We start from the raw sequence: 10,521 nt of genomic DNA, 5'->3' as shown, positions 1-10,521 counted from the left end.
GGATGGGTGAGTAAAAACAGGAATCTTTCTCTTCCCAGGGCATCCAGCTCAGGTGAAACGCCATGTGTGGCTCCCAGGGAAACCTTGCAGCCTGGTTTATTCATCTCCAGGGCTTCATCCCATGTGGATTTGAGCACCATCCTGCTGCTGCCACATGTGGGACATTATCCATCCCTCCAGCAGTTGGGCAGGGATGAACCCCCCCCCACCCTCCTGGAGCATCTTCCCACCCGGGATCCTTCGGGAGTTCCCAGAGCACCAAGCCCACTGTGATCCCTCTCCCAGGGATTTTATCGGCTGGGGTGATTGCAATCCCTTATCCCCCTCACTCCAAGGGAGCATCACCCAGGAGGACCACAAACAAACCTCTGGGTACCACCCTGGGGCAGAACCATCACCATCACATCACCCCCTCCGCTCCGGACATCTCCCGTGTCCCCAGCAGGTGCCAGCCCGGCCACCATCCCCTTCCACCACCCACACGGTGCCAAACGTGAGCCCTCGGCACGCTCGGGCAGGGGAAGAGGCCCCGACCCCTTGGATCACATTGAGCAAGACCCGGTAAACCCCCAAATCCTGAAGTTATGCTTTTGCAAGATTTTGGATTTTCTCTCCGGGGCCTCGAGCCCCATCCCGGAGTGACGCAAGGTCCCGCTGCTCCCGCAGCATCAAAGGTTGCTGGAGCCGGATGTTTTCGCCCCCTGAAAGGCGCCAGCCCTGGAAGTCGGAGATTTACAGTCCGGCAAGAGCCATAAACCAGGAATTTTGGGAGCCGGTTTGAATCCCGGCTGAGCGATGATGAAATGTCCCAGCCTGTCCTCACCAGCCTGCAAGAGGAGGAGATTGCGCAGCCTCCGCTCCATCCCACGGTTTCCTCCGGCTCTTCCCGGGCCGTTAGCACATCCTTTGGCATCGGAAGGTCGGGTTTAGGAAGGTCGGGTTTATCCAAACGCCTCTTCCCAGTGGATCCCTCGGCTCGGCACAGCTCCCACCTACCTGGCAGGGTTCTAGAGCGGGAATGATGTTCCCAGGGACTCCTGGAGCTCAGAGCACCTGAGATGGGAATGAGGGTGATCAGGAGCTGATGCCACAGGGCTGTCACTTCTCCACACACATCAAGCAGGAGAGAAACTGGGAGATCCGGTGATGAAAGCATCACACAGAGGCCAGCGGTTGGAAAGCCTGCTGGGAAGCCCAGGAAAAGCTCAGAGCATGCACTGCTGAGCCTGGGAAGGTGTGGAAGTGTCCCAGGCCAGCTTGGATGACGCTTGGAGCAACCTGGGACAGCGGAAGGTGTCCCTGCCCATGGCAGGGAGTGGAACTAGGTGGGCTTTAAGATCCCTTCCAAGCCAAACCATTCCATGATTCTCTGTAAATAGCTTTTTTTTCCTCCTCTCCATCTCCAGGGAACAGGGATGAAGTGTGGTGGGGGCCGTGGGTGCCACCCCAGAACCCCCCCTTCCCCCAGGCGAGGTCGAGGGGAAGAAACCGCCTTGCAAACTGCTGAGATGGAACTTGTAAAAAACCAGGAAGGGCAACACGAGCATGAGTCACTTCCCCACGGAACGTGGGCTGGATGCAGCCCTGAACTCCAAGCAGCTGGAGCAGGGCTTGGAGAGGGACCGGAGGAGCTCCCGGTTGGATTCAAGGACAAACCCCCAAACTGGCCACGTGGAACGAGGGGGTCCTGAAAATCCATCTCTGCTCCTGATCCTTGGGATGGTGGTTGAGGGGTTACCCCTGCCCTCCCAGCTCTGGTGGGGGGGGCAGAGCACAGATGAGGGGGGTCCAGAGGGCTTCGATCCCCCAAAAAGCTGGAAATTTCCCTCAGGTGCACGAGCTGGCAGAAACCTTGGGGTTTGTTTCTTTTTTTTTTTATGTTTTTGTAGAGTTCCTTATCACAAGTGGTGAGAGGGGAAGTGCCACCCTCCAGATTTTGGGTCTCTCAGTTCCTCTCAGCTGTCGAGCAACGGGATCCCAAAAATGTGCCCAGAGGGTGGGCATCACCCTGGGACCCACAGAGAGTGGGGTTACAGCTCCCAGCAGCCAGAGCTTCCCACTGCAAGGCAAACAGTGATGGATCAGGAGCTCCCCACATCCCACAGGGACCTCGGTGCACCCTGAAATCGCTCGGACTGAGCAAGTTTGACAGCAGAGGAGAGAAATTCCCAGAAAATGAGGCAAATGATGCTTTCCCATGGCGTGTTTTTCCAAGGGATAAGAAGGGAAGAGCAGCCTGGTTGCTGCCACCCCAAGAAGATCCAAGGTGCCCTTGGGGGGTTTGGTTTCAAGGGAAGGTGGGGCTGGAGGCACCTCTGGCACTTCCAGGGATAATTGGGAGCGAGAAAACCCTCGGGGAAGGGGAAGAACCCAGCCAGGGGGGGTCAAATCCCAGATTTCCAAGGGGATTGCAGCTCCATCCCATCTCATTTGAGGTGTGGGGAGGGGCACAGAGGGGTGGGAGGCAGGGTTGTCCCTGCACTGCCGGCGTGGGATGTTTGGGAAGCCGCATCCAGTGTTTTCCCAGCGCCGGGCGCTGTCGGGATGAATCGGCAGAGTGGACGCTGCGCTGACCTTTGGATGTTTCTAAATTAAAGGCAACCAGGACGGGTCAGGCCCCCTCACAGCAGGGATCACATTTTTCCCCCTTTGCTCCAAAGGGTTTACGGCATCTCCCAAAAATGAGACTTCTGCTCCACTTGGACAAAGACATTCCTGCCTCTACTGGGCCTCTCCCACCCCCGGTCAATGATTAACTCGGATTCCCGGCCCCCCCTCAGCCCCAGGAAGGGCAGGAAATGCCTCCAATCCAACCACCAAAAATGGAACACCTTCCTCATGGAGATGCTTTCATCACCAGGATGTTCTCAGCTTCCAAGGAGCGTCTTTCCTGGAGGGATTCCCAGGACACTCCGGTGAGGATGCTTTGCAACTGGCGATGGTGTTCCCCCATCAGAAGGTATAAACACCTCGAGGGCATCGTGGAGCTGGACTTTGTGGGGTTTTGTGGCTCTCTTGCAGCTCAGGATATTCGGGATCATCTGCAGGAGCAGCTGGGAACAAGCTCGGCCCGAGCAGGATTGATGTGGTGGTTGTTGAGAAGCAGCTTTAAAAAGCAGTTTTTCCATGGTGGGAGATGCCTCTTGACCCTCCAAAGTGCCAAAAAAGCCCCCTTCCCTCCATTTTCAGTGTAGATCCAGGAGGGATTCCCACACCAAGGCTTTTGGGAGCATTGTGATCCCTTGGGATGCTGGGATGGGACCCAGGAGAGGAGCATGAGGCTCCAAAGGGACCCAGATGAGCTCGAAATCCTTCCTCCAAAAATCTTCCCAACACGGAGCAGACGGGAAAAACGGATGAAAGGAACACAATCCAACCTGGGCACATCCAAGAGCAGCATCTCTTTTCCCAGGGAAACCCTTGGGAGATGCTACAGCGGGAAGGACAACTCCAAAAGCTCCTTAAAACTGGAGGATTTTAAGAGCCTGGATGGGATTTTTTTTTTTTTTTTTTTTAAGTGAGGGGAAAAACAGATGAAGAAAAAATCAAGTCCAACCTGGGCACATCCCAGAGCAGCATCTCTGATGCTGCAAGGGAAGGACAACCCTAAAACCATAGGATTTTGAGAGCCCGAATGGGTTTTTTTTTTTTTTTTGAAGCACGAGGTTTCAAAACTCCGGACGAGGAACGAGGGCGGAAGGGGCTGGAGAATTCCAGCCGGGGTTGCCGTCAGCCCGACCTCCAGCAGAAATAAACGGGATTTATTTGTGATCCCAAACGCGGGCCGGGCTCCACGTGCCCGTCAGGAGGGAATTAGTCACCGGAGCGTGACTCGGCAAAGGGTTGTGTACACAGGGCACGGAGCACCCACAGCAGAGGGAAGCAGCTGGAGAGGAGCAGCAGGAAAGGATTTTCCCCCCTCCACCACCATCCCCCTCAGGCTGGTTGGGAAGTGGCCAGGAAAATCCCACTGGTGGGGAATGTCCATGTGTATCCCCCCCTGGAAGGTTGGGTCCAGGTGGGACCACCTGGCAGCAGGGAGAGGGAAGCGTGGTTGGAAGGCACGGTGAGGAGGCTTGGAATGGGGAATTAGGCAGGCAGAGCATCGACCCTGGATTGGGAAGCTCATGCTGGGAGTTCTTGGCTGTGCTGGGAGGATGCTCATCCCCGGGAGCACATCCCAGGGTGGGAGAGGCAGCGAATCCTGCTCTGGGACACGTGTGGGACGTGTCCTGGGGCACGTCCTGGGACCTGCTCTGGAATGTACTTGGGATCTGCCCTGGGATTTGCCCTGGGACCTGCTTGGGATCTGCCCTGGGATTTGCCCTGGAACATGTCCTGGGACATGTCCTGGGACCTGCTCTGGAATCTGCTTGGGATGGGGCCTGGGATTTGCCCTGGGACCTGCTTGGGATCTGCCCTGGGATTTGCCCTGGGACATGCTTGGGATCTGCCCTGGGATTTGCCCTGGAACATGTCCTGGGACATGTCCTAGGACATGTCTTGGGATTTGCCCTTTGACCTGCCCTGGGACATGTCCTGGGACCTGCCTGCACATGCCCCACCGGAGGCAGCAGTGCTCAGAGCAGGCAGGAAATTCCAGCCATTCCCCTGCCCCGGATGGATCCAGCTCTGGGGAGCAGCAGCTGCAGGAGAGGGTGGGCTCTCCTCGGGCACCTTTGCCTGAGCTCAGCTTTGATTTGCAAGCTGGGAAACCACGGCGAGGGAGCAGCCTGCCAGCTGGACACTGCCCAAAATTCCCACCTCGTTTAGGAAGGGTCTGGAAGGCTCGAGGAGAGGGGGAGCGGAGTGGGATGGTAAAGAATTAAGATCTACAAGGGGCCAGTCCACCAAAGGGATCTCCTCCATGAATCTCTGGATCTCCACCAAGGAATCCAAGCGGGATGCTCCATGATGAGCCTCCTCAGCACTGGGAAAACCTTGGATCTGTCCCTCCAGGGAACTGTTTGCAAAATGACCTCATGGACACATGACTCGCTCCAAAACATGACATCACCCGTGCAGGAAACGCTAATCACCTTATAAAGGGAATTAAAAGGAGAGTGATGTCACCAGGGGTTGGCTGAGGGAGGGCCAAGGAGTTCCAGTCCTGGCTCAGCTGGGAGGGAGATCCCAAATTCCCGGTGCCCAGCACGTGCCGGGTGTTGGTGGGTGGAATAAAAGCTCCATCTCCCAGCAAAGGCAAGATCACCGTGGCAGCTCAGGAAAAGAAGGGCATGAAGAAGACAGAGGAAAAGCAGAGATTCAAGAAGAACAGGGATATTTTTCCTTTCTGATCCCCCCTCCAGGCACAAACCAGCACCCTTTCCTGCCATCTCTGCCACACCAGGGAAATCAGGACCAGGAGAAGCCCCCAGGGCCACGCTGGAGCTGTGGAGGGGTTGGACCCTCCCCAAGTCCTGGATCAACCCGGATCTGTGGAGGGGTCACACCCTCCTCCCTTCCACTGTGCCACCCTGGGGTGACACCAAGCACCACGTGCCCACGTGGCAGCACCATCTGGTGGCACCAGCCCTCCCAGCCACCCCAGTTTGCTCCCAGTCAGGCCCAGCGGCAGCAGGACCAGGGACAGGAGCCTCAAAACCAGCCAGCAAAGCACTTCCATCCCCGTGGAGGGGTTTAAAGGACACGTGGAGCCAGAGTTAAACTCTTTATTTCCTTTGAAACACGGGTTTAAATCCTCAGTTACAAAGTCCAGTCTGGCAGTACAAGCTGAGAGGACACAGCCCCTTTTGGGACAAGGAGTAAAGGGGGGGGGGTTGTTGGGGTTTACAAGGCACTGCAAGAACACACGGAGGGAACGGGAGCCCCGAGGGCATCGGGGTTGTTGCTCCAAGAGTCCTGACGAGAGCACGAGGTGGGAGACACCTGAGATACCCAGACAGACACTGGGGGTTTTCACCAACTGGACAAACACTCGAAGAAGATATAAAAAAAAAAAAAAAAAAAAAAAAAAAAAAAAAAAAAAAAGACCTCTCAGGAATTTGGGGCCAAGCCAAGCCAAAAATTGAGAATGAGGTGGTAAATCCTCCGCCCCTTCCCTCTGTCAGGTCCCTGCGTGTTTGTGTCAGCGAGCCTGGAGAGCTCCCACCTCTCAAGGGCATCCTCAGCAACCACGGGGAGGGGGGGAAGGGATTCCCCACCACCTTTTTTTTTTTTTCCAGCAGTTTTCAGGCCAGTTTTTCCCACCCCAAATCCATCGCCCTCCCCGCCCGTTCTGCTTCCCAAAGGTGAAGCCCAGCACAGGACAAGGCACTCCCTGATCATCAAACGTAAACATTTTGTGATTTAAGAAGCTGGTGCTGAGAGAGGAAACCTGAAGGTGTGAAGTGTTTTAAGTACCACGGAGTTTTATTTTAAGGGCAGTGATAGCAGTTCCGTTTCCCATCTTTGATTCCTGTCCACGGGGAGGCGACTTCCCTTCTCTGCTTGGCCTTAAAATAAGACTGAGCAGGAGCAGGTCCCGGGGTTCCAGTCAGTACCTCGAAGAATTAACGACATCCTCAGCTTTGGAGCTTTGGCAGAATATCACTTTCAGCACATAAGACACTCATCAGACGGGAATACAAGTTTGTTTGTTTTTCTTTTTAAGAAAAAGTGCACTTTATACTGCAAAAAATTAGGGATTCTGGTGCAAAAATAACAAATCCATCTACATCAAGACGAGTATTTACGGTATCAACAATGGGGGGGGGGGGATTTATCCAAGTCCATAAAGTTCTAAAGAGCCTTTGCAACTCCGAAATTCCTATCGTTAAAATAATATTAAATCGTTAAAATATTATTGGATAAAGTATTAAAGGAAAGGAGATAAAAAGGGGAGGGAGTTACTTTGGGAAAGGATCTGTACAAATGAATCCTGACGGTTTCATCTGCAGTGGAAGGGGTGTGTGTGGGGGGGGGGAGAGTGAAATCTGGAAATCTGAATTAGAAAAAGTAATTAAACCCAAGTAATTCTTATGTCTAAACATCCTGATTTTCAGGCAGCTTTCAGACACCACCGCTCCCTCCTGCAGCAGCCGTGTCTGAGAACCCGCTGGGGGCGAGAAACCCAGGAGGAAATTCCAAAAGATTCCTGAGTCCCAACAAATTAAACCAGGAAACCCCACGGCCAGCCTATCACTGCTGCTGCAGCTTTGGCAGGGGGGGGAGTCACCAATTCCCTAATTTTCAGGGTTTTCCCATTTTTTTTTAATTTTTTTTTTCTGGTTTGAAGAAGCTCCTCCTCCTGCAATTCCTTTTCTCCATCTCACCAAAAAACCAAAAACATTTCTCCCAAAAATTCCCTCCTTTTGGGGGTGAGAGCAGAGCAAACAGTCCAGGGTTTTTTTGTGAAGTCTGAACACACCCCCCCCAGTCAGGTCTCCCCTGGAAGGAACTCTGGGATGCTCAGCAGTTCTGGGCTGCTCACGCCACCAACCCCACTCCACACCTCGAACCCTCTTCCTGACCTCTGCCATCCCTTCCCCACCTCTCTCCCACGGCTGGGAGGAAACAACCAGGCTGGGGAATGCTCCAGGTAATTAACTGCTGACAGGTTTTGAGATTCTCTCCAAAAACTGGCCCCCACAAAAAGATCACAAACGGTTTCTGCACCAGGTAAAAAAAAAAAACCAAAAAAATCCCATCCAGGATCGCTCAGGTCAGGAGGGACTCACTGGGATCATCAGTCCTTAAGGAAAAGAACCTTCCAAGCTCACAATTCCCTTTTCCCCCCCGTGGTTATGAAGCAGATCCCCTGTGTTTAATTCACCTCCTGACAGCAGCACCACCAAATGAAGGCATTTAGGAGCACCTGGAGTTCCTCCAAACCCTCGGCAGCATTGAATGACTGGAACAATCCAACTGTCACCCCAAACCTGCCCAGCACCTTGGCCAGTTCCCCCCTTGCCCCAAGCAGATAAATGACATCACACCCCCATCCAGTGGAACCTCCCTAAATTCCCTCTTCCACACCAAATACCCTCACAGCCCCATTTCTCCACATCCCCACTTTTGCAGTCACGTTTTTCCAAGTGACAGGCACAGGCGGGGGATGAACAACCCCAGCTGAATTTCCTACACTTCCACTCACTAGTACAAAGTTGGTTTTTTTGGGGGCTTGGCAATGGGTTTCCCAGTCAGTGCAAATCAGCAAAATCCTATTTATTGATGAGCTGGAGGAGGGAGCAAAATATAGGATGACACAAAACATGAGCTTTTTGGAAGCTCTGAGTCAGTTTGGACATCCTATTCCCCCAAAAAATATGTGCACCTGAAGGAAAAGTTTGGTGGATTCAACAAAAAAAGCTTTGAAATCACCCACTCCCTGCTCCCAAAAAAAAGTATTTAATTTAGGTTAGATTAAATAAAATCAGTTTAATGCCTTTTTTTCTTGCCCCAAGTTTCGCTACATGGAATTTCTCTATGACCACGACGCCCTCAAAAACACAATCTCAGGACTAATTCTCAGAAATTCCATCCCTACATCCTCCTCCCCCCAAAAAAAAAAAAGAGTATAAAATAAATTATGTTTTCTAAAGGAACTGATCCCGCGGAGCTTCACAAGAACTGATTGGGAGGAAACGCAGAGCTCGGAGCGACACCCAAAGAGAATCATCCCCCCCCCCCAAAAAAAAATAAAAATGGGATTTTTAACGCTGACACATCCAAGGCCAAGCACTTAGACAGCAGCAGGCACGGAAACCGGCTCTGGATTTTCCCCTGGAATAGCAGAGAGCACCCAAAGCAGGAATATTTATGGGCGTTGAACGGGATGTAACTCCCCAGGCTGAACAAACTGGCGTGGGAAGCTCTTCCCACGGAACTGCTGCCGTCTGAGCTCCCTTGCCGGAGGATTTGGAGCCACCAGACGCATCCAGAGGGATCTCCGGAGCTCCAAAGGGTGTGGGAACACCCAGCAGGCAGGGATAGACAGGGAACACCTCACCTGGAGACACGGATCCAACACGGAGCCCACCCAGCTCAGGGACCCCCCCCCCACGGCTCCATCCAGCCCTTCCCGCTCCTGCTGCAACTCCACACTTGGGAATTCTGGTATAACCTCACCATAACCTGCTGATCTTCCACTCCTGTTTTATCCACAGCTACGTTGGAGGGAGAATGAAACAGCTTAACTGGAAATGACTCCATCACCAAAGCTCCCGGGATACTCCTCGTTCCCGAGTTTAGCAGCTAAGAAACACCCAGGGGGAAAACTTCCCACCAACAAAGGGATAAACCTACGGGATAAGTAGCTCCACTAATCACCAAAAGAGGAAAAAAAAAAAAAGAAAAAAAGCATCAAACCACGAAGATTTCAACAAAATATTAAATAGAATAAATTACTCATCGGAAAGTCTGACAAGTGCTACCTCGGATTTGATGGGGGATGTTTCCATCGGAAAGGAGAGGGAAAACAGAGGGAATTTCCCCTGGGTCTGCCCAAAACTCTTCATCCACAGGTGCCCTCGGGAGAGCTCTTGCAGCTGGAAAAGTCTTTGTCCTCTCCCCAGGGTTACAAGGAGTGGTTTGTCCTTTGCCATCCTATTTTTCCCGGCAAACAGTCCTATTTTTCATCCTATTTTTTTCCCGGCAAGTCCAGGGCAGCTCTCACTGAGAGATACTATAACAGAGCCAGTCAGCATTGGAAAAACTAAAAGAATGGGGGTTTTAAAACGTTTCAAAAAGTTGGTTTATATATATATATATATATATATATTTGTAAAAGTATTAATTCAAATCACAGACTTCTTTCACTGAAAAGGCCCCTCAACGAGCCCGAAAGGTTCCTCAATCACCAATTTTGAGTCTGTTCCCGCTGCAACATCTTCTGGTTTTTGTTGGAATCTCGTGATTTGGCAGCAAAATCTCCACACACCACCCCTTTTTTCAAGTCCTGCTGGGATCCTGCCTGCACCCTTCCCCGAAATAACTCCTGGGAAAGTTTTGATGCCTCCGCTAAACCCCAGGCGGGGTTTCGGTCAAACCTCACCCTCCCAAACCTGGAAAAATCTGCAACTACAAGAGTTATAAATTACTTTAAACCTTCACTTTAAAACCTTAAGAGGGAAGCACCGAGAGGCCAGGACAAAGTTGGCCTTTGGCAAAGCCCTTGAACCGCTGATGATCCGTTTCAGACGCGCACGCGTTGGGTGCAGGAGGCACGTGGTCGACTTGGGGGAGGGAGGTGGGGGAAAAAAAAAAAAAAAAAAAGACATTTGGGAATATTTGGCGCGAGTTTGGCCCCCCCAGAAAACCAGATCCTGCTCCGGATTTTCCCCTGGAACAGCAGAGAGCACCCGAAATAGGAATATTTACAGGTGTTGAACACGCAAGAGGAACCCGTCTGAAGGGTGTGGGGGGAGGAGTCAGTGCCTAAAATCATTTCCCATTTCAGCAGAGCAACTGGAGACTCCTCATCCCCACCAAACTCTTCTCCAAGGCAGTCCCACGCCACTCCAGCTCTTTCCAGATGCACTTTTACCTCTAATTTGGGTCAAAGAGAGGGGTGGGGGGCGT

Source organism: Empidonax traillii, unplaced genomic scaffold (genome assembly GCF_003031625.1).
Source record: "Empidonax traillii isolate 1590-97213 ecotype Southwest subspecies unplaced genomic scaffold, ASM303162v1 scaffold1520:size120376, whole genome shotgun sequence".
NCBI classification, from domain to species: Eukaryota; Metazoa; Chordata; class Aves; order Passeriformes; family Tyrannidae; genus Empidonax; species Empidonax traillii.
The sequence above is the reverse complement of the archived record's forward strand: the minus strand, read 5'-3'. Positions refer to the sequence as shown.